Source organism: Oryctolagus cuniculus, chromosome 6 (genome assembly GCF_964237555.1).
Source record: "Oryctolagus cuniculus chromosome 6, mOryCun1.1, whole genome shotgun sequence".
NCBI lineage: Eukaryota > Metazoa > Chordata > Mammalia > Lagomorpha > Leporidae > Oryctolagus > Oryctolagus cuniculus.
In genome coordinates this window covers 167,553,803-167,576,899 of record NC_091437.1, presented here as the reverse complement: position 1 = coordinate 167,576,899, position 23,097 = coordinate 167,553,803, and the positions used below count along the sequence as shown (strand labels likewise).

Genomic DNA, 23,097 nt, shown 5'->3' with positions numbered 1-23,097 from the left:
GAAACAAGAGGAGAGGAGACATCTTTCCCTTTGTACACGACAGGAGCTTCTCAAAAGCGCAGAGAGACACTCGTCCCAGAAGTGAGGGAGAAACGCCTGCTCCTCCCAGCCGCCCGATGGAGCCCCCACGGCGTCAGATACCAGCGCATGCCAGCCTCAAGGACACAGCAAGGATTCCACCCACAATCAAGACATCCATCTCTAAAGAAGCAAGCTATCAATACCACCTCTCCGCCATCTCTCGTTCCGTGGGGTCCTCCTCCTCCCCCCGCAGCTCAGCACCCAGGCTGGGCCCCGCACTCATCTTAGTCAGCCCTCTGCACCTGCACATTCGACCACCTCTGGATCATTCTTCACAGGAAAAGAAAACTGTGTCTGTGCTAAGCGTGTTCTTTGTCAGGTCCTTATTCCCTACACAGTACAGTGTAACAACTCTCTATACAGTGCCTGCATTTTTTTTAAGATTTATTTGAAAGGCAGAGTTACAGAAAGAGGGAGAGGGAGCAAGAGGGAGAGAGAGAGAGATTGATTGATTGATTTTCCATCTACTGGGTCACTCCCCAAATGGCTGCAATGACCAGAGCTGGGCTGATCCAAAGCCAGGAGCCAGGAGTTTCTTCAGGGTCTCCCACATGAGTGCAGGGGCCCAAGTACTTGTGCCATCTTCTGCTGCTTTCCCAGGCCACAGCAGAGAGCTGGATCAGAAGTGGAGTAGCCGGGACTCGAACTGGCGACTATATGGGATGCCGGCACTGAAGGCAACGGCTTTACCCGCTAAGCCACAGCGCAAGCCCCCAGTGTCTATGTTTTATTAGGCACTGTAAGTAACCCGAGAGTGAGACCACCGGGAGTGTGCAGACTGCATGTAAGCACTGGGGCACCCAAGGATCCGAGTATCTGGGGAGGGTGCTGGAGCCAATGCCCGCAGCTAAGGGAAGACGTTCCGTCCCTGCTGCAGGGAGGAAGGCCCTGAGGCAGGGCTGGAAAAAGAGTGGACCTTGCACGAATTCCGGAAAGTCCATGCCTCTGGAAACAACTTCAACAGACCAGTGAGAAAGAGGGGCAGTGTGGCACATAAAATAAGGGTATGGGGAATATCAACCAACTACCGACCCCTTCCACACTCGTGGACAGAGGCAGGGACCCCTGCTGCATGCACCAGGTGAAGGATCGGCGCATCCGACGAGGAGAAGGAGTAAGAGACCAGCCTGCGGGAGGCCGGACTCCAGCTCCGGGCCCTCCTCCACACGGAGAGCTGTGCCGCCTGTCGCACACAACCTCGCTTCCACTTGGCGCTCTCTCAGACTCCGTGCACTTCCATACTGAGCAACAGTTCAGACCAGGCAGCCCCCCAGCCAGGACACAGCGGCTTGCATGGAACCCCAACTCCCTGGTCCTTTCCCTCGTCTATCTCACGTTTAGGGAACCCCGCTCCAGCCACAGGAAGCTTGCTCCCACACCTGTGTTCACCCGACTGGACTCCTTTACATGGATAACCCCTTGCCTAATCGGGCCCAGGAGCTGCCAGCACAATTTTGTAATTTGAAAGGCAGAGAAAGACAAGATCTTTCCTTTGCTGGTTCGCTCCCCGAATGCCTGGAACAGCCGGGGCTTGGCCAGGCTGAAACCAGGGCACTGGAACGTAATTCATGTCTCATGGGAATGGCAGGAACCCAAGTACTGGAGCCATCACTGCCGCCTCCCTGGGTATCGGCAGGCTGAAACCTGAAGGGAGCCAGGACTCAAGGCCAGGAGAGCCAACACGGTGTGAGCACATCCCAAGCGTCTTAACCGCTGTGCCCAAATGCCCAACACTCCACTCTCCCTCTCAGCTGATGACCTCGTCTTGACCCAGTGAGACCCAACGGCAAGAGAACCGAGTTCTTTCCACTTCTACAAGCCCACCTGATCTGTGCCATCTTCTGCCTCCCTCTCACGTGACATGACCTTGACCTAAAGTCGCTATTGCTACCTGTGCATGAGAACCCGCCCTCCATCATGAACTCACTGCCTGCCCACCACCATCCCAATCAGTGGGCAGAAACTCTAGCCCCACTCACCTTAGAAACAGCTTCCTGGGCCTGCCTTCTCCTTGTCAACTACCCCATTACTGTCCTCCGCAGGGAGACTGTCACCCAGGCTGGCTTCCTCCACCTGCTCCCTGCCGAGGCCGAGCCCCAGGCAGGTCCTCACTCCCGGCACATCCGACCACCACCAGCAGCCTCTCCATGGCCTCCGCCTCCCTCCTTGCTCAGGCTCCCTGTGGAGTCTGGGACAGTCCCCTGCTCATCCAGCCCAGGGCCTGCCCCCCCTCCATGTCCCCTGGCACTGCCCTGGCTGCTGTGCCCCAGGGCTCAGACCTCAGACCTCTCCTACACTCACCCTGAGACAACCACACCCATTGTTTTTTTTTTTTTTTTACAATTTTATTTATTTATTTGAGAGGTAGATTTACAGAGGGAGACAGAAAGAGGTATTCCATCTGCTGGTTCACTCCCCAAATGGCTGCAACGGCCAGAGCTGAGCCGATCTGAAGCCAGGAGCCAGGAGCCTCCTCCGGGTCTCCCATGTGGGTGCAGGGGCCCAAGGTCTTGGGCCACCTTCCACTGCTTTCCTAGGCCACAGCAGAGAGCTGGCTCACAAAAGGAACAGCTGGGATTCGAACTGGTGCCCATGACCAACATCCATATGGGATGCTGGTGCCACAGGTGGAGGCTTAGCCCATGAAGCCACAGCACCGGCCCAAAGCTCACCCATTTTATTTCGTTAAGATTCATTTTCAGGGCTGGCGCCGCGGCTCACTAGGCTAATCCTCCGCCTAGCGGCGCCGGCACACCGGGTTCTAGTCCCGGTCGGGGCGCCGGATTCTGTCCCAGTTGCCCCTCTTCCAGGCCAGCTCTCTGCTGTGGCCCGGGAGTGCAGTGGAGGATGGCCCAAGTGCTTGGGCCCTGCACCCCATGGGAGACCAGGAGAAGCACCTGGCTCCTGGCATCGGATCAGCGCAGTGCGCCGGCTGTGGCGGCCATTGGAGGGTGAACCAACGGCAAAGGAAGACCTTTCTCTCTGTCTCTCACTGTCCACTCTGCCTGTCAAAAAAAAAAAAAAAAAGATTCATTTTCAGGGCCAACGGACAGCAGGTTAAGCCACTGCTAGTGATGTCAGCATTCCACACTGGGCACCAGTTCCAGTCCTGGCTGCTCCACTTTCAATCCGCTTCCTGCTGGGTGCCTGGGAAGCCGCAGCAGATGGCCCCAGTACTTGGCCCCTTCCACCCATGTGGGGGACCTAGAGTTCCTGGCTCCTAGCTTTGGCCTGGTCCAGCCCTGGTCATTGTGGCCTTTGGGGAGTGACCCAAACTGGGGAGATGGAAGATCTGTCTGTCCCTCTCTCTTTTTTCTGTTACAAAATGTATTTATTTTCAGCCAGATAAAACTCTCCAACAGCACATGTGGTTACATATTATAAGGCCTGCCTCTGATACGGGCCCGTTTACAAGACCTATTTCTAATTATTAACTTCTTTGTCTCTTACAACATAACTAGATAAATGGCTAATGTATGCATTGTCAGTCTGGTCACGGACAGGCGTGGTGTGCAGCTCACTGCTGAGTCCGCAGCACTGCGCACCAGCTGGGACAGCCCAGGTGAACAGGCAGCATAAGCCGCAGCTCACCTGCGGACGGTGCAGCTGTGGCAGGGACCCTTCGGTGAAAAACACGTTCCGTGTGGACAGAGAAGACAGCGCCACGTGCAGGCGCTTTCACAGCAGGCAAACACCACTCGGGCAAATGCACGGAATCTTGAAAGCCAGCAAGCTTCAGGAACGCGAATCCACCGTTCACACTACCGGGGACTGTGCCACCTGTCCCTGGACACTCGATAAATATCGATTCACTGAGAGCCAGGATATGAAAGTGCCGCCAGAGCAGTTGTGACGCTTCAGAGAAAACCACGTCACCTGGAAAGCCATGCGTGGCCTTCGAGTGGCCTTGCAATTCAGGAGCCATGTGCGACTTCGCAGACGGCAGGCAGCAGCGGGTCTCAGCCTGAAGAGCAGAGTGGTCCACAGAAATCTTGATTTGTCTTTTAAAGTAAAATCCTGCTTTCTCAGAATTCCTGGGACCTAACGGATCTCTCTCCCTCTGTCTCCTGTTAACATCCCGAAAAAGCCAGGGAACCTCCCAGGCTGAGCAGTGTCAATGCAGCACCATGGCTCTGTCTGGACTTGAACTGGGCGCTGTCTTGAAGCTCTGCCCTTGAGAGTTCTCTGCGTGCTCCTCAGCGGTGCGGTTGCTGGTTTGAGGGCTGAGGCTGCAGAAGTCCCTGCTGGGTCTCCCGCCACCCGACTCCCCGCGAGCCTCCGGCTGCAGTTCTGCAGATGGGCAGGAAGTTTCTGAACGCGTCCTGGTTAATCATCGGGAGATGCTCCTCCTTTATGAAGTCAGGTGTGGTGGAATGAGAAGGTGAGAAGGTCATGCCAAGATGGCCGCTGACAACAGGCCGTGACTGTATGGCTTCGGAAACCACATGACAACGGAACCTGACTGGCAACAGGCTGGGATTGGATGGCTTTGGAAACTGCCTGAGAACAGGCTGTGATTGGTTACGGCATAGACCGCCCCTTGACTGGATTGGCTGCCTTGGCTATATAAGCTGCGGTAGCAACTGAAATACACGAGTCTGCAGGCTGCTCGCCTCAGGCCTGCTCCCCCCTCCCCCGACTCCCGGGGTCTGTGTGGTAACACCGCACCTCTTGCCCCTACCACGCTCCTCCTCTCAGAATGAATCCACAGCAACAACTGGTGCGCCAATGTGAGAGAGAGAGACAGTGTGTCGGACTCAGCAAGGTCCCCCCTGGATTTCGGCAAGAGGGCCCCTCGGTGTTCTGTGTGCTGTTCGGTTCTGTGAGGGTGAGCACAGAACCCCCTCCTACGCCCCTTTCCTTGCCCTTGTCCTCGGTCTAAGCAACCCCAGGTTAGCACACACCGTCCAGAAGTGTACGCCGCTTCTCGGCTCCTCCTTTTACTTCCAGTTCGCTCAGCGAATTCACAGAAGGGACTGATCATCCCAGAATTCGGAACCAAGTCATCTTCCCTCACTGAGAGAGGTGACGCTCCGGAGACACCGTGTGGGCCTACGGCCTTGACCTAACGAATCAGGGAAGTCCCCCACTAAGCACAGGACATACGTACGACCTGATGCACCACTATCTGTTTGTCTAAGGTAGGGGACCCCTGCAGAATGCCATCAACACCAGAGGTGCTAGGAATTTGCTTTGTTATGGCAGCAGTGCTGTGCGTGTCTTTCCTTTGGCTAGAGTTGGCGTGGCGCGCCGCTCTAAAGTGCTCAAACATGGGAAAGATACCCCCCTCTCAGAAGCGCATGCAGATGACCAAACATAGTGAATCTGTGAGTGATAAGAGCCTGACACTCCAGGTCCCTGTCTCACAGACAACAGTTGATGACTTAGGGAGAGAGCTCTGACGGTGGAAATGACCTGACAGCAGACAACACAGCAATGCCTGGTCAGCCACCCCCCACATACCCATGGGATGAACTTAAGACGACCTCGAGGCAATAACCCATGTGAAGTCATCCCATCCGCACCCAGTGAGGATCCCCACATTTGTGGCAGTCCCAGGCACCCCAGGCTCTCAGGGCAGCCGCTAGGCCCCATCCCACACGCACGTTTGCCGCTAATGTCGGCGCGGACGCAGAAGTCAGGCCCTGGATTCCAACGCCCGTGAATGACCTTACTGTGCTAAAAAGGCGTCTCAAGAGTCAGGCCCTGACTCTCCCTGCTTTGAACAGGTGCTCACACAATGGGCGGTAACCTTCAAACGCATTCTGACTGGGCTGCACTGCTCAAAGCATGTCTGTCCAGACCACAGTTCTACAGGGGAAAGCCTCCTATGAGGAAGAGGCTGAACCTGTGGCGAGGAATAATGCTGCCCAAGGAATAGTAACCTCTGATGTGCTTACAGGCCGCGGCACCTGCATCTATCCCCACGACAGGCCCACATTGGACTAGTTGCCTATTTTGATCAGGTCAGAGATTTGGCACTTAGAGCCTTAAAAAATATAAATCCTCCTAACTATAGTCAGCTCTTTAGAAACCTAGTTCAAGGCCCAGGCGAATGGTTTCCCAATTTCCTTGCCAGAGTGTTGGAAGCAGTGGAGAAAAGATTACCGCCTGGCCCCGATCAAGACAATCTGGTCAAACGATTAGCTTGGATACTACCCCAGAGGCAAAAGCAGCAATCGCCCCAGTCCGTAATGAAGACCTTTCTAAGTGGATAGTAGCCACAAAGGAGGTAAACCCTGCCGATACACCCATACAGGCCCTGACTGCGGCCATTAACAAACTGAACACAAGCAAGTCTAATGACCCTCCAGTTTGTTGGGGATGTCAGGAAACAGGACACCTACGGCGAAACAGCCCAAACGCTGACAGACGGGGCAAGCCCAAAAGGCTGTGTCCCAGATGTAAAAAAGGCTTTCATTGGGCAAAAGATTGCAAGACCAAGCCTTTAAGGGGCGGCCCTCAGCCCAGCAAGTAAGAGGGAGTCCCACCACCATTAACTGGTCGATGCCTATCTTCAATCTGAGGCCAAAATTGACCTTATATTTAGATGACATTGACTTTGTGAGTTTAATTGATATGGGGGCAGATGCCACTGTCTTAAAAGCTAGGGACTCAAGAAAAATGCAACATTGGAAGACAGCGCCCGGGCCCAACCTACAAAGTGTTGGAGGATTAAAATTGGCTGATCAGGTCATCATGCCTGTAACGTGGTGAGATGACAATGGAGATACGGGAACCATCTTTCCACTAATTGCTGAGGTTTCCACGACCTTATGGGGGAGAGATGTGCTCTCTTAAATGCAAGCGGTCCTTACTACGGATCACAAATCTCCACAAGCCAACACCTTTAATGGAGAACCTACAAGTAAGATTCACCCCCAATTCTAGGGGCCACTGCTCTCCTCATACAAAAGGAGGCCCAATCCCCATTGAGTGGGAAAAAACAGGAAACATCTGGGTAGAGCAGTGGCCAATAATACAACCCAAACTTGGCATCCTTAGAGAACTGGTACAGGAACAATTGGAAAAGGGACACATAGAGCCCCCTACTAGCCCTCACAACATGCCCATTTTTGTGATACCAAAGAAACAGGGAAAATACAGGCTACTACAGGACTTGAGAGCCATCAACAAAATCATAAAAAAGATGGGAACATTCCAGGCTGGCATTCCCCCTCCAGGGGCCATTCCTAATGGATACCACATAGTTACCACTGATATCAAAGATGGCTTCTTTCCCATTCCCATTGCAGAGCAGGATAAGGCCTACTTCGCCTTTACAGTCTGGGGGCCCAATTTCCAGCTCTCTGCAAGAAGATTCCAGTGGACAGTACTCCTACACGGCATGAAAAATAGCCCTGCCATTTGCCAAAGATGCGTTTCTCATGCCACCAGCACACTTACAGATCAGTGCTTGGTCGTACATTATGTGGATGATGTTTTATTTGCTCACGAGAATGCAGCAACTCTGAAGGCCTAAGTGAGACAGTAAGACATTTACAATTCCTGGGTTTGTCTGTTGCCACAGAAAAGGTACACCATTTTCCTCCCTTTCAATTCTTGGGTTATCAAATCTCCTCCCATATATCTCCAATGGGCCCAAACCTAAAAGTCAAGCATAAATACTCACTTAATGAACTTCAGCAACTATGCGGCCAAATCAATTGTCTGAAGCCCTCCCTCCCCCTAACACCTGCACAGCTTAGGCCGTTATACGATTTACTAAGGGGAACAGCCCTTCTTTAAAAATCACACTGACATCAGCCGCCGAAGCCACTATAGGAAAGATCAACACTCAATTGTCAAATTTAAAATCCTTTAGATATGACCCTCAGGTGCCTCTATCTGCCATAACCATATCTGCCCTCAGGACCCCCTTAGGAGTTATTTGACAACAACACGGACCACTTTTTTGGGTGCACATAGCCTGGAGCGAGTATTGTACAATAGTTAACAAAGTAGATGCCACCCTTATGATGGGACTTAAGATACTATGCCAATAAGATATTTAACACAGAGCCAGACATAGTGGTCCTACCCCTATCACAATTAGAACTGTCGACATTGATGCAGAACAGCACGCTCTTTCAAACTTTAATGATAAATTTCCCAGGACGGGTTGACAATCACCTGCCAGCGGACAGGCTACTCCAGACACTACAAACCTTAGAAATAAACTATCCAAAACATGCTTTCCCTGCTAATCAACCTATACCCATGGCACCATGTGCGTTACGGATGCCAACACGTCACTGTTTGGAATAGTGATCAAACCCTCAACAGAAAAAGATAAGATCCATGTAGAACCCCACAGGGGATCAGCACAGTTGGGAGAAATAAGGGTAACAGTCAAGGTTCTACTCCTTAGCCAGGATGGGCTGGTAAATATATTTTCGGACAGCAAATACTCAGTACAGGTAGCAAAGAGGACCCCTTTTGCAGTCTTTAACCTGACCAATAAGCCAACTGACCAGATGTTCACAACACTTAAAGAGCTAACTAAGAACAGAAAACACCCATGGTATATCTCACACGTAAGATCACATACTGGGTTACCTGGCTTTATTTTCCAAGGCAACGAAACAGCTGATCGTCTTATCTCCTGCAACATGGCTTCCATTGGACACCTAGACAAGCCCGTATTCTACACCAAAAATTTCACATGTCAGCAAGCAACATAAAATTGCTTTTCCCGGAGCTAACAATGAGCCAATGCAAACACCTAGTGCACTCTTGCAAGAGTTGTGCACCCCTCGCCCCGTTAGGCCCACTGCAGCAAGCAGGAGTGAACCCGCGAGGCCTTGCTCCTCATAAGCTCTGGCAAGCGGACACCACTCACATGAACTCCTTTGGTAAACTTCAGTTTGCCCATGTGGTGGTAGATACTTACTCAAAGGCTGTATCTGCAACAGCCTGATCTGCAGAAAAGGCTAGTAATGTGATAAAGGCGGTCAAGTCAGCCATGCTGGTCCTTGGTGTCTCCTGGACCATAAAGACTATAACTGTCCAGCGTACACATCACAGGATTTAATTCCTTCCTGAAACCCTGGAACATACAGTCTGCCACAGGCACCCCACACGACCCACAGGGACAGACCATCATTGAAAGAACTCGTCCTCCACAGCAACAGCAACAGCCAGGGTCAAAATTACCGACGTCCTCTCGGGATTTACTTCCGGGTCTGAAGGGCGGGGCGAGCTGGCGATGGTTCAGCTGGGCCCAGTCCATCTCCTTAAGGAAAGGGTGTCGCACGACGGCTCGCTCACGTCCCCGCATCAGGCTGCCCAAGCACATCGTGGGGTTTTCGGCCATGAAAGACGGAGGATCCCATGGTGTCCAGGTCGGGTAGACGACTTCATCATCCAGGATGGCCTCAAAGAGGTGGGCCTCGTTCTTGGCCTCAGGGGGGCGTGGCCAGAGCGCCTCGTAGAGCAGCACGCCCATGGCCACCAGTCGACTGAGCCTGCGCAGCACTTCCTGGATCTGTGGTCGGGTGTGCCACGGAACGTGGCTGCGGTGACCCCACCGCAGAGCCCCTCCCGCACGTCCCGACGCCGGCCAGCTCACAGCGGCCCCGTTGTCCAGCAGCACAGATGCCAGCGGACGATTCCTTTCTCCTGCACGGACATGAGCGCCGAGATGACCTCCACAGCGCAGAACCGGGCTTGGGCTTGGTCCGAACGACCAGACTTCTGGATGCGGACCATCGAGCCGACCCCAAGCAAACTGCACCCAGCGAGCCCTGGATCCGGCCTCTGGAGGCAGCAGCATAACCGCGTGAGGAAGCGGTGCCTGCGGCCGGAGCAGAACCTTCTCCTCGGCCTCGGTGCACCACGTCGCCATCCTGCAGGCCAGGCCTCCTCCAGCGGCACACGGGTCCCCGTCCTCCGTCTCGGTGCACCACGTCGTCATCCTGCAGGCCAGTCTCCTCCAGGGGCACACGGGTCCCCGTCCTCCGTCTCGGTGCACCACGTCGCCATCCTGCAGGCCAGGCCTCCTCCAGGGGCACACGGGTCCCCGTCCTCCGTCTCGGTGCACCACGTCGCCATCCTGCAGGCCAGTCTCCTCCAGGGGCACACGGGTCCCCGCCCTCCGTCTCGGTGCACCACGTCGTCATCCTGCAGGCCAGTCTCCTCCAGGGGCACACGGGTCCCCGCCCTCCGTCTCGGTGCACCACATCGTCATCCTGCAGGCCAGGCCTCCTCCAGGGGCACACGGGTCCCCGTCCTCCGTCTCGGTGCACCACGTCGCCATCCTGCAGGCCAGGCCTCCTCCAGGGGCACACGGGTCCCCGTCCTCCGTCTCGGTGCACCCACCTTGTCATCCTGCAGGCCAGGCCTCCTCCAGGGGCACACGGGTCCCCGTCCTCCGTCTCGGTGCACCCACCTTGTCATCCTGCAGGCCAGGCCTCCTCCAGGGGCACCCGGGTCCCTGGTCTCCTTTACCCTCACCAGCACCACCTTCCCCAAACCTCCCTTCTGCAGCTCGCAGATGAGCGCCAAGTTGTCGACCTCCAGCCGATTACCAAAGAAGCCGCTGCCTTCTCTGACGCTCTCCCTTCCCTGTCGTCGTAGGGCCGGTCTGGAAACGAGCCTCGAGGTTGGCGGACAGTTTCTGGGCTGGAGCCCCGCGCAGGCCAGGTCTCGGCGGCTCCCCGTGTCGACTCACGGTCAGGGGCCGCAGTGGTCGCAGAAGTGGACACTCGGTGGTTGTGGATGGTGAACTTCAGGGACACTGAGCCCAGCCTCTGCCTGGCACCCTGGAACTCGCTCGCTCCTGTCGTATTGGCAGGTGCAGGCCGTGTGTGTGGACACAGCTGCACACCTGGCATTCGTACCCCCGCTTCCCAAACACTCCCGAGTGAAACTTCCTGTTAGGGCTATCACAATCATTTCCCCCAGTTCCGGATCCACCCAGCCCTCGAAGGTGTCCGAGACACTGGCCATGCGCAGCAGCTCCTGGAACTGCAGGGTACACAGCACAGCCCAGGGGCGTCTCGTGGAAGATGGCCAGCTCCAGGGGGCTGCCGTTGGCAACACTGGTGCAGACTCGTTGTATGTGGGTTTGCTGGTCTGTGTATGTGGCTCACGACCACCGTCAGCTAGGGGTCCAGCAGCTGGCAGCCCTTCTTGAGGAGTAAGTGGCACAAGGACCAAGGGGTGGGCTGCAGCCCACTGCCTCACTGACGCAGACCCTTCAACAGCCACTGAATGTCACAGTGCGGACAACATTGCCGGCGCCGCCGCCTGGGCCCTGGGCCCTGCACGGGCTCACTCCTGAGGGGTGGGGAGCCCTGCCTCAGGCCCGCCCACACAGCAACCTCAGGCGTGGAGGCAGCTCCAGGGGAAAGCAGCGCCCACGCCCACCCTCAACCAGCCACCTGTCGCCTCCCTGGGGCCCTCCCCTCCGTCCCTGCCTCCCGGTGGAAAGGAGGGAAGCCCGGCGCCCGGCCCTCTCTGGCCGGGGAAGCCCAAGCGTCCCTCTGGAGCCTGGCTCGGAACTCGCCTCTTCTCCAGGGCTGAGCAGTGTCTTCTCTGCTGACCCCTCGGGTGAGCTCCAGCCCGAGCGAGCGTCTCCCCCACCTCCTCCCGCTTCTGCTCCTGCCCCCACTCCGGCGGCTCACGCTCTCCCCCTCTCGGCGAGCTTCAAACCAGGAAGCAGCTGGTGGGAACTCTGTGCCGCCAGCCTTAAGTTCACAGCACCCTGTGCCTTCCAGACCCCGGGGGCACCGCACAAGAGGCCTGGCGGCCCGGCCCCTGCCGGCGCGCCTGGCTACACAGGTCTGGCTGAGTGCTGCGGGCTGGGGGCCGCTCCAGGAGCAGGCCTTTTTTGTCTGCCTCCCTTTCTGTAGCTCTCCCTTTCACATAAATAGATCTTTATGTAAAGAAGACTCATCTGGGGCCGACGCCTGCAGTGCCGGCATCCCACATGGGCCCCGGTTTGAGTCCCGGCTGCTCCACTTCTGATCCAGCTCCCTGCTGTGTCCTGGGAAGGCAGTGGAAGACCTGGGCCATCTTCTACTGCCGGACCCGCACGGGAGACTGGAAGAAGCTCCAGGCTCCTGGCTTTGGATTGGCGCAGCTCTGACCACTGCAGCCAACTGGAGAGTGAACCAGCAGCTGGAAGACCTCTCTCTCTCTCTCTCTCTGCTTCTCCTTCTATGTGCAATTCTGACTTTCAAATAAAATAAATAAATCTTAAAAAAAAAAAAAAAAAAGACTCAGCTATCCGACAGAAGCTCACCGCTTCAGGCATGACCTCCATCCTGCTGAGAACACACCCCGCCCCCCCCCACAGCCCTCCCCACAGCTTCTAGGGGTTCTCAGAAGCAATCCGCACCCAGCAGGCCCCACTTCCGCCTTCCTCCTCACACTGCCCCTTGTCCCGCCTCCCCTCAGTGAGAACCTTATCCCACGGGCAGCCACAGACAGACAAGAACCCAGCTCCCTCTGCTCACGCGCTTCTTTTCCTCTATGAGAAGGGGAGGGAGGAGGGTCACTACTCGAACGTCTGCAGCAGCCAGGGCTGGGCCAGGCCAAAGCTAGGAGCCCGGAGCTCAATCGCGGTCTCCCGGGTTGGTGCGGGGCCCTACGCGCTGGCCACCCGCTGCCTCCTGGAGGAACTGGAGGCAGTCGGCAGCCCCCACGCGGCACTCCCACTCGGGATGCAGACATCCCGGTGCTGCGCCACGCCCCCACGCCCCCTTTCCTTCCTGCCAGCCTGACCCTGTCTCACAGCCCCAGCCCACCCAGGCCCTCCCCCTCGCCTTCCGAGCCAGGATGAGGCTGGAAGGCACAGGTCGAAAGTCACTTGCCACTCAGACTCTGAAGGGCCTCCCTCCCCCACACCCTCTGCTGAGGGCCAGGTCTGCCTGCCCACTCCTCCTCACCCTCTCCTCGGGCACTGGCCGCTGCTGCCTCTGCCTGCCTGGGCCTTTGCACCTCTCGTCTTTCTGCCGGAAATACTACTCCTGAGCCATCACGCCGGGTCAGCCTCCGCCCACCTAGCTCCCCAGCACTCCCCTCTCCTGACTTCTCCAGGGTCCTCGCCGCCTGACAAATAATCGACCCAAGCTAAGGTGCCCTCAGCACTTGACTCACCACTACCGTGTGTACCGTCCGGGAAACGGTCAGGAGCCCGCGTTCCAGTCCCCGCTGCTCCCACGCCAGCATCCCCCCACACGTGCTCCAGGAGCCGGCAGGGCTTGGCTCAAATACTTGGGCTCCTGACACCCAGTCGGAGTTCCTGGCTCCTGGTTTGGCCTGGCCCAGCTCTGCCTGTTGCACATTGTTGGCTGGTGAATCAGCAGATGGAAGATATGTCTCTCTCTCTCTGCCTTTCAAACAAAGTACATAATTCTAAAAAATAAAATAGTCCACCAATACTAAGAGGCAACAGATATTTCAGACATTAAAACATGAGGGACCAGTGCTGTGGTGTAGCAGGTAAAAGTCACCGCTCCTCTCATAGGGGAGCCAGTTCGAGTCCCGGCTGCTCCACTTCCAAGCCAGCTCTCTGCTATGGCCTGGAAAGTGGAGGAAAATGGCCCAAGTGCTTGGGCCCCTGGGTTCAGACCAGAGCCCAGCCCAGCCCAGCTCCAGCGGCTGCGGCCATTTGGGGAGTGAGCCAGCAGATGGAAGACTCTCTCTCTCTCTCTCTCTCTCTCTGCCTTTCAAATAAATCTTAAAAAGAAAAAAGAAAAGAAAGAAGCAATGTGTATCTTAGAATCAACAGTGTGCGCACACAGGGACACACAAGCACGCACCACAAATCCTGCCAGTCCCCCCGGAATGTGAGTGCCGTGTGGGCGGGGGCCGTCTTGTACCAACGACGCCTCAACAACTTCTGGCATGAGGTGACAATCTGATACGCGTTTCTTCTGCGTGCACACACACCCCACACGCCACAGCAGCAGTTACGGCTCCCATCTAACGGAGTCCCCGGAGCGCCCGGCCGCCGGCAGGGGAGGAAACAGGTGCGGGACGGACAGGTGCGGGACGGCAGGGGCGGGGGCGGGGGCGGGGCCGCAGACCGAGCTAGCAGCTGCCCCTTCCCCTCCAGCAACCATGCGCTGAACACCCGTCGCCCTGGGGCCACAGCGCAGCGGCCTTCTGAACCGGCTTGAACCTGCTGTGAGAAACGCCCAGGCAGGAGCAGGGCAAACGACGGAGGAAACGCTGGGCCAGTGAGCATCAGACACGGGCTCACAAGTGTCACCGCAGTAAACCCAACGCGTGGGGGCCGGCTCGGGCGAGCCAGGAAGACGCTCGTGCCGGTCACGGAAAGGACGCGGGAGAACCCAAGGCCACGGTGTGCCGCCAACCAGGCTGCGCCAACCCGCGCCGGCGCCCGAGGGAGCCAGAGGCGGCCTGGCCGGCTGCTCCCTGGCTTCCAGAATGCACCCTAAGGGGCTGGGGTCCAGAGTCAGCCCGTGTCACAGCAGCGAGGGCCTCTCAGGAGGCTGCTGTGGGCAGCTGGGAAGTGACCAGCAGACGAAGATCTTTCTGTCTCTGCTTTTCAAATAAATAGTTTTAAAAGATGCATTTAGTTATCTGAAAGTCAGAGTTACAGAGAGAAGGAGAGACAGAGAGACTGTCCGTCTGCTGGTTCGCTCCCCAGACGGCCACACCAGTCAGGGCTGGGCCAGGCAGAAGCCAGGAGCTTTACCCGGGTCTCCCACTCGGGGGCAAGGACCCACGCTCTAGGGCCCTCTTCCACGGCACGTCAGCAGGGAGCTGGGTGGGAAGCGGAGCAGCCAGGTGGGATGCTGGTACTGCAGACGGCAGCTCAGCCTGCTGTACCACAGTGCCGGCCCCGAAATATATTTTAAAAACATTTTACTTTAAAAACCTATTTTCATTTTATTTGAAAGGCGGAACAACAAAGACAGATGGAGAGACCTTCCATCCGCTGGTTTGCTCCCCAAATGCCCACTACAGCCAAGGTTGGGACAGGTGAAGCCTGAAGCCCAGAACTCAGCCCGAGTCTCCCACACGCGTGGCCGGGACACAAGCACTTGAACCACCATCCGCTGCCTCTCAGGGCCCCCATTAGCAGGAAGCTGGATCAAAGGTGGAGCAGCCGCTCCTCTTCCAGTCCAGCTCTCTGCCGGGCCTGGGAAAGCGGGGGAGGATGGGCCAGGCGCTTGGGCCTGCAGCCACATGGGGGACCCGGAGGAGGCTCCTGGCTTCAGAGGACCGGCGCAGCTCCAGCTGTTGCAGCCATCTGGGGAGTGAACAAGTGGACGGCAGACCTCTGTCTCTCCCTCTACCTCTCAAATAAGTAAATAAAATCCTAGAAAAAAGTGGTGCAGCCGGTACCTGGGCCAAGCAATCTGATGTGGATACGGGCGTCCCAGGTGGTGACTTACCCACTGCTCCAAACACCTGCCCCACATTCCACCACAGCTGTCGTGGGGGAGAGAGGACAGCTGACCACCACAGCTGTCATGGGGGAGAGAGGACAGCTGACCACCACAGCCATCGTGGGGGAGAGAGGACAGCTGACCACCACAGCAGCCATTGGTGGAGAGAGGACAGCTGACCACCACAGCCATCATGGGGGAGAGAGGACAGCTGACCACCGCAGCCATCATGGGGGAGAGAGGACAGCTGACCACCACAGCCATCATGGGGGAGAGAGGACAGCTGACCACCGCAGCCATCATGGGGGAGAGAGGACAGCTGACCACCGCAGCCATCATGGGGGAGAGAGGACAGCTGACCACCGCAGCCATCATGGGGGAGAGAGGACAGCTGACCACCGCAGCCATCATGGGGGAGAGAGGACAGCTGACCACCGCAGCCATCATGGGGGAGAGAGGACAGCTGACCACCACAGCCGTCATGGGGGAGAGAGGACAGCTGACCACCACAGCTGTCGTGGGGGAGAGAGGACAGCTGACCACCGCAGCCATCATGGGGGAGAGAGGACAGCTGACCACCACAGCCGTCATGGGGGAGAGAGGACAGCTGACCACCACAGCTGTCGTGGGGGAGAGAGGACAGCTGACCACCACAGCAGCCATTGGTGGAGAGAGGACAGCTGACCACCACAGCCATCGTGGGGGAGAGAGGACAGCTGACCACCACAGCCATCGTGGGGGAGAGAGGACAGCTGACCACCACAGCCATCATGGGGGAGAGAGGACAGCTGACCACCACAGCCATCGTGGGGGAGAGAGGACAGCTGACCACCACAGCCATCATGGCGGAGTGAGGACAGCTGACCACCGCAGCCATCGTGGGGGAGAGAGGACAGCTGACCACCACAGCCATCATGGGGGAGAGAGGGCAGCTGACCACCACAGCTGTCGTGGGGGAGAGAGGACAGCTGACCACCACAGCTGTCGTGGGGGAGAGAGGACAGCTGACCACCACAGCCATCATGGGGGAGAGAGGACAGCTGACCACCACAGCTGTCGTGGGGAGAGAGGACAGCTGACCACCACAGCTGTCGTGGGGGAGAGAGGACAGCTGACCACCACAGCCATCATGGGGGAGAGAGGGCAGCTGACCACCACAGCTGTCGCGGGGGAGAGAGGACAGCTGACCACCACAGCCATCATGGGGGAGAGAGGACAGCTGACCACCACAGCTGTCGTGGGGGAGAGAGGACAGCTGACCACCACAGCTGTCGCGGGGGAGAGAGGACCCTTCCTGCTCACCTGTCCATCGCTCGTCACCCAGAGGCTCCCCCACCAGGGCTCCCCCCAGAACCAACGAGCTGTTATTTGGGGGATCTGGCCTGTGTTTGAATTTTACTTAAATAGAATCACAGCAGTTCCCTCTTGGGCCTGCTTTTGATTTGACACAGACCCATTTTTCCACAACTAAATTAAAACAAATTCAGTGTTTTAAACAACGTAGTGGCTTTTACTCTACTCCAAAGGCTGTGCCAGCCGCGCTGACTCAGAACACCTCCGCACCTGACGACGCCTTACACCTGTGCTGACGCACCAACGGCGCTGTTCTTACTGGGATGCGGTGTTCTGCGGCGACACAGGCATCCGGGTCACCCTGGCTTGGCGCCGTCACGTCTACACCGTTACGAACATTCCCGTGCTTGTCTTCTGGCAGACAGACATCTCGTTTCTGCGGAGCCACGGGACACAGGAATGCTTCCTCGTGGCACCTCTGAGACTTCCTGCTTGGCCAGATTCCAGCCGCTGCCGGCTTCTCCTATCCTCCAGTGCTGGGCTCCACTGCCGGACGCAGGGGACACGGATCATGTCTGAACTCAGCCACATGCGAGGCTGCACTGATCCCCAATGGAGAAAGCCCCGGGGCACCCAGAGATGCCGGGCCCTGGGCCAGAGGCAGCACCCGAGGCGAGGCTGTCCCACGTGAGAAGACATGGGTGGCCCAGTACAGAAGCCCCACCGTAGGACAGCCAGTGGCCACCCAGCAAATGACTACACTTCGCAATGTCCCCTCAGTGGGGCGCAGCCATGTGACCGAGCCGAAGAGATGGAACGGGATAACCACCCCCCAGCCAGGGTGCTAGGGAGGCAGGGCAGCCAGGGCCGAGAGCCGTCGCCAGCCTGAGACCCAGAAGTCCGTCTCTTCTTGGAACTCCCTGTAGAGCACCTTTAACTCGTGCCTCACGGAACACTGCACGCGGCCCAGACACCAGACTGCACTCCGTCTGCACGCCAATCCGACAGCGAGAGAGGGAGCGCGGGCATCGCTTGGGCTGGCACTGAAGGCCCCAGCGGGACGCCCCGTCCCGCGTCTGAGGCCCAGCCCTGGGCATGACTCCAGCCCTCCGCTCGTGCAGACCCTGGGAAGCAGTGGTGCGCACCCAAGTAGCCGAGTCCCTGCACTCACATGGCAGACGCGGCAGAGCGCTCGGAGCCTGGCTCTGCCTGGCCTCGTCCCAGCCAGCGCAGGCATCTGGCATCGGAAGAGCGCGCTAGCGAATGCAGCTCTACCCCGCCCCCTCCTCTCAGTGAGTGCGGGGTGCTCTGTGGAACCCACTGCAAGGGGGATGGAGCTAACGGTCCTCTATCTTGGCTTAAAATCTTCTCTACTGTTTATTGAAGCTAGTTTAGGGGCCGGCGCTGTGGCACAGTGGGTTAACACCCCAGCCTGCAGCGCCAGCTTCCCACATAGACACCGGTTCTAGTCCCAGCAGCTCCTCTTCCGATCCAGCTCTCTGCTGTGGCCTGGGAAAGCAGTGGAAGATGGCTCAAGTCCTGGGGCCCCTGCACCTGTGTGGGAGACCCAGAAGAAGCTCCTGGCTCCTGGCTTCAGATCGGCTCAGCTCTGGCCATCGCGGTCATTTGGGGAGTGAACCAGTGGAATGGAAGACCCCCCCCCCCTCTGGCTCTACCTCTTTCTATAACTCAATCTTTCAAATAAATCATTTAAAAGCAGTTTAATTATTTTTTCACATTTAAAGGTAAATTATGCTCACTGAGGAAAATGAGACAATCAAAAAAACTTAGAAAACTACTTTCAAGCTTCCCTGAACCCCACCCAATACCAGTCAACATCTCCATTCTAGCCTTCTGCGTCAACACTTCATGAAATCAGGACCCCATTGTTCAGTTTTATAGCTTTACTTTTATGAATCTTTCCAATTCTTAGAGACTAAAATCATCAAACACATTGTACAAATATCTCAGCCGACAGAGAAACATAGACTACAACGAAAACCTCTGGTAATTCAATGTAGCTGTTCACACACATCCACCCGACTCCTGCTTAACCGATTGTACAGGGACATTCACGCAGACGACTTTCAGAAAGTGACAGTCGCCCACTGAACCTACTCATCTGCCACATGGCTGGGTGTACTTGCCCCGGCACTCTCCAAGTACACACCAACTGCCCCTGGCTGGGGCATCACTGTCACGGGCAAGGGGCTGGCTCAACAGGAAGGTCTGCCCCAAGTGTCCTGGCTGCCGCCCAGCCAAGCAGGTGGAGCGAGGCCCAGTACGGCACCTGTGGGGGAACCTCCGGCTCTGCGGCCCAAGCCCTCCCACCTCCCCAGGAGGCGGCTGCTTCCAGGGTCACCCACTCCGCCCCCACCCTTCCTGCCAGGAGTCTCAGGAGGATGGCGCCGCGTCCCCTAACGGAGTGCCTGGGCCCGAGTCAGCTCCACTCTCCAGGCCGGTCTCCTGCTAACGCGCTCGCTAGAAGACAGGGCTCAAGGGGCTCGTCCCTACCCACCACGTGGGAGACCCAGCCTGAGTTCTGGCTCCTGGCCTGGCCCAGCTGTTGTGAAATCGACAGATGAGAGATATGTTTTTCTGTCTCTGTGTCCACTTTCAAACAAAAAAGGAATGCAGATTTTAAGAAGAGAGCAGGCTCTGCTGACCAGTTCAGAACCTGGGGACGGAAGGGGGACAAGTGCCCCGGGGCCTGGACCTCAGTGCAGGCGGCCGGCCCACCTCGCCTCACACCCCCCCAGCCTGACACAGGCATCACCCCGACCAGAAGTGCTGTAGAGAGAAAGACGCGGAGGCTGAGACAAGTCGACCAGCCAAAGCCACTAAACCAGCAGGGACAGAGCCACAGTGCGCCTGAGCCCGAGCCCCCTTCCTCATCCCTAAGGGGCTTTCCCTTCCCAAATCTGACTTTTTTTTTTTTTTTTTTTTTTGACAGGCAGAGTGGACAGTGAGAGAGAGACAGAAAGGTCTTCCTCCTTTGCCGTTGGTTTACCCTCCAATGGCCGCCGTGGCCGCCGTACCACGCTGAGCCAGGTGCTTCTCCTGGTCTCCCAGGCGGGTGCAGGGCCCAAGCACCTGGGCCATCCTCCACTGCACTCCCGGGCCATAGCAGAGAGCTGGCCTGGAAGAGGAGCAACCGGGACAGAATCCGGCGCCCCGACTGGCACTGGAACCCGGGGTGCCGGTGCCGCAGGCGAAGGATCAGCCTGGTGAGCCGCAGTGCCGGCCCCAAATCTGACATTTCAACAGGATTTTCTGCTTAGCGATCAGCTGGAACCCTGTTGGAGCACTAAGCTGTGATTTTAAGCCTTGTCATTTTCCTGAATTAAAAAGGGGGTGGGGGCGGGGCTGTGGAACACAAAGTTGAGCTGCTGCTTACAGCGCTGGCATCCCATATGGGCACAGGTTCAAGTCCCGGCTGCTCCACTTCCAACCCATCTCTCTGCTAACGGCCAGAAAAAGCAGCAGCAGATGGCCCAAGCCTTTGGGCCCCTGCACCCACGTGGGAGACCTGGATGAGGCTCCTGGCTTCAGCCTGGCCCTGCCCTGGCCGTTGCAGCCATTTGAGGAGTGAACCAGCGGATGGAGGACCTCTCTATGTCTCATTCTCTCTCTGTAACTCTGCCCTTCAAATAAATACACATTTTTTTTAAAAATGTCCACATACCACACGGAGTGCCTGGGTTTGATTCCTATCTCTGGTTCTGGATTTCTGCTACTGCAAGCCCTGGGAAGAGCGGTGATGGCTCGAGTCACTGGTCCACTGCCACACAGGAGATGTGGACTGAGCTCCCAGCCCTTGGCTTCGGCCCAGCTGGCCCCAGCTGTTATGGGCATCCAGGGAGTGAACGAGCAAATGAGAGGTCACTCTCTCTAATAAATATATACTAAAACAAAACCATATGTGCCTCTTAATGATTCATTTTTTAAAGTTATTTTATTTCTTTGAAAGGCAGAGTTAGAGAGAGAAAGAAGAGACCCTGGCTGGGGGGTGGTTATCCCGTGCCATCTCTTCGGCTCGGCACATGGCTGTGCCCAACTGAGGGACACTGCGAAGTGTAGTCATTTGTTGAGTGGATCACTCCCCCAAATGGCCAAAATACTTGGGGCTGGGCCAGGCCAAAGCCAGGAGCTTCTTGCGGTTCTCCCAGATAGATGCAGGAACCCAAGCACTTTGGCACTTGGGCTATCTTCGGCTGCTTCCCCCAGGCCATTAGCAGGGAGCTGGATTGAAAGTGGTGCAGTCAGGATTTGAACCAGCATCCATATGGGATGCCGGCCCCATAGATGTTAGCTTTACCAGCTACACCACAATGCCAACCCCACAATTTTCATTTTAACTTTTTAGTTTTTTTTTACATTTGGAAGAAGTTCTATAAATTGAATTTATCAGGGTCTGTGTTGTGGTGTAGCAGGTTGAGCCGCCGCCTACAACGTCAGCATCTCACATGGGCACCTGTTCAAGTCCCGGCTGCTCTATTTCTGATCCAGCTCCCTGCTACTGCGCCCGTGGAAAGCAGAAGATGGCCCAAGTTCTCAGGCTCCTGCACCCACATGGGAGACCCAAATTAAGCTCCTGGCTTTGGCCTGGCCCAGCCCTGGCCACTGCAGCCATTTGGGGACTGAACCAGCGGGTGGAAGATCTCGCTATATAACTCTTTCAAATAAATGAAAATAAAAAAACTGAATTTACCTTGCTCTAAAGAAGCATTTATGTGAAAGCCAACAATCAATACTTCCTGTTTACCTCCTTTTGTTCTGTAAATTCAGGTAGAAGTGAACCAACATCCTTCAATGAATAAAGACGTGAGACCATCTCAACACCATCTGGCCGCGGCCCCCGCACACAGAACTTGCCTGTGAACCGGCGCGGGAGGGGTCTGCGCAGGCTGGGGGCTCCGCTTCCGCATCCGCACGCCGGGGGCCAGTGCTGTGGCGCAGGCTAACCCTCCACCTGCGGAGCCGGCGTCCCGATGGCCACCGGTTTGATTCCCGGCTGCTCCTCTTCCGATCCAGCCCTCCGCTATGGCCTGGGATAGCAGTGGAGGATGGGCCAGGTGCCTGGGCCCCTGCACCCACGTGGGAGACCCGGAGGAAGCTCCTGGCTCCTGGCTCCAGATGGGCGCAGCTCCAGCCGCTGTGGCCATGTGGGGAGTGAACCAGCGGATGGAAGACCCCCCCCTCTCTGCGTAACGCTGCCTTTCAAATAAATAAATAAATATTTTTTTAAAAAAGAACAGGAAAGAAAAGCAGAGCAAGAGGGTCTGAGCCGGCCCTGGACAGGCATTCCACGAGGGGAGCTGAGTGCCCGCGCACCTGCACGCGCCGCCACGCAGGCGCCCTCACAGCCGCCCACCAGGGTGGCCGGGCGGTCTGCTCACGGCGGCGGCGCCTCCTCCTCCCCAGGCCATCCGGCTCCCCGCTCCCGCGTGCTGCTCTGCCCCAGGACACCCCAGCTCCTCCTGAAGAGTCCAGCGTCCACCATGGCCTCCGGTGACCCTAAAGCAGCCAGCACCAGCCGGCCGGCCCCTTGACAGCTTCTCCGCGCACCCCGGTTCTGGGCCGGCCCCTCCCAGACCTCCCCCTCTCCGCCGTGTCCAGCTCGGGCCTCCCCACCACCCCCCACCGCCCTAGCTCCGGGACAGGCTCAGTGCCGCACACGGGCGAGGCTCGTCAAGGACAGAGGGGCGCTGCTGGGGTCACCGGGAACAGCGCTGGCGGAGAACGCGGTGGAGGGCAGCACGCGCCCCGCACTGACACCCCAGGGAGGCCTCCGGACGCCGCGGCCCACGCGTGGGCTCCCGGGAGGCCGCTGGCGCCCTGCAGCGAACCTGCAGGGAAGCGGGGCCGGGAGGCGGGAACCGCTGCGCACCGGCAGCGGCACGTCTGGGCGCCACCCCGACCCCAGCACGGGCGGCCTCAGGGGCTGGCGGCTCCGCAGCGCAGGACAGCAGCCCCCGGGGACCGGGAACGGCGCCGAGCCGAAAGACCCGGGCGCCCGGCCCGGGCCCACGGCAAGCGCTTCCGGCAGCGGACCCCGAGCTCGGGTCCCAGCGGGCTCGCCCGAGACATGCGGGCCGCGAGCCGCCCCCCGGGACTCCGGCTGCGGAGGCCCAGCTCCCGGCGCCTGCGGGCGGCCCTCTCGGTGGCATCCGCCCGACCCCGGGGCGCACCACTCACCCGGCGCCCAGCGGCGAGAGGACGGCGCGGCCCGCCCGGCGCCCGAGCCCGGACACCTGCCGACAAAGCCCGCACGGGCACCGCAGGACCGCCCGCACGCCGCGGACGGAAGTCGCCGAGGCCCCGCCCGGGCCACTTCCGGCGCCGCTCTAGGAGC

At 57.7% G+C, this 23,097-nt stretch overlaps 1 protein-coding gene and 1 pseudogene across 3 annotated transcripts in view; both read right to left on the bottom strand.

Annotated features, from left to right (window-relative positions):
* ZNF623 (zinc finger protein 623) overlaps positions 1-23,097 on the bottom strand; it is a 26,555-nt gene extending 3,458 nt beyond the window's left edge. The window contains exons 1-2 of one of the 3 annotated variants that reach the window (XM_070075593.1): positions 22,941-23,073; positions 21,618-21,959 (exon numbers count right to left, since the gene is read on the bottom strand). The gene's annotated coding sequence lies outside the window, so the exon portion shown is untranslated. Of the gene's footprint in view, positions 1-21,617; positions 21,960-22,940 lie in introns of all 3 variants that reach the window. The other 2 variants (XM_070075594.1, XM_070075592.1) reach the window with 2 other exon arrangements.
* LOC138849993 (protein kinase C eta type pseudogene) lies at positions 5-14,065 on the bottom strand (annotated as a pseudogene).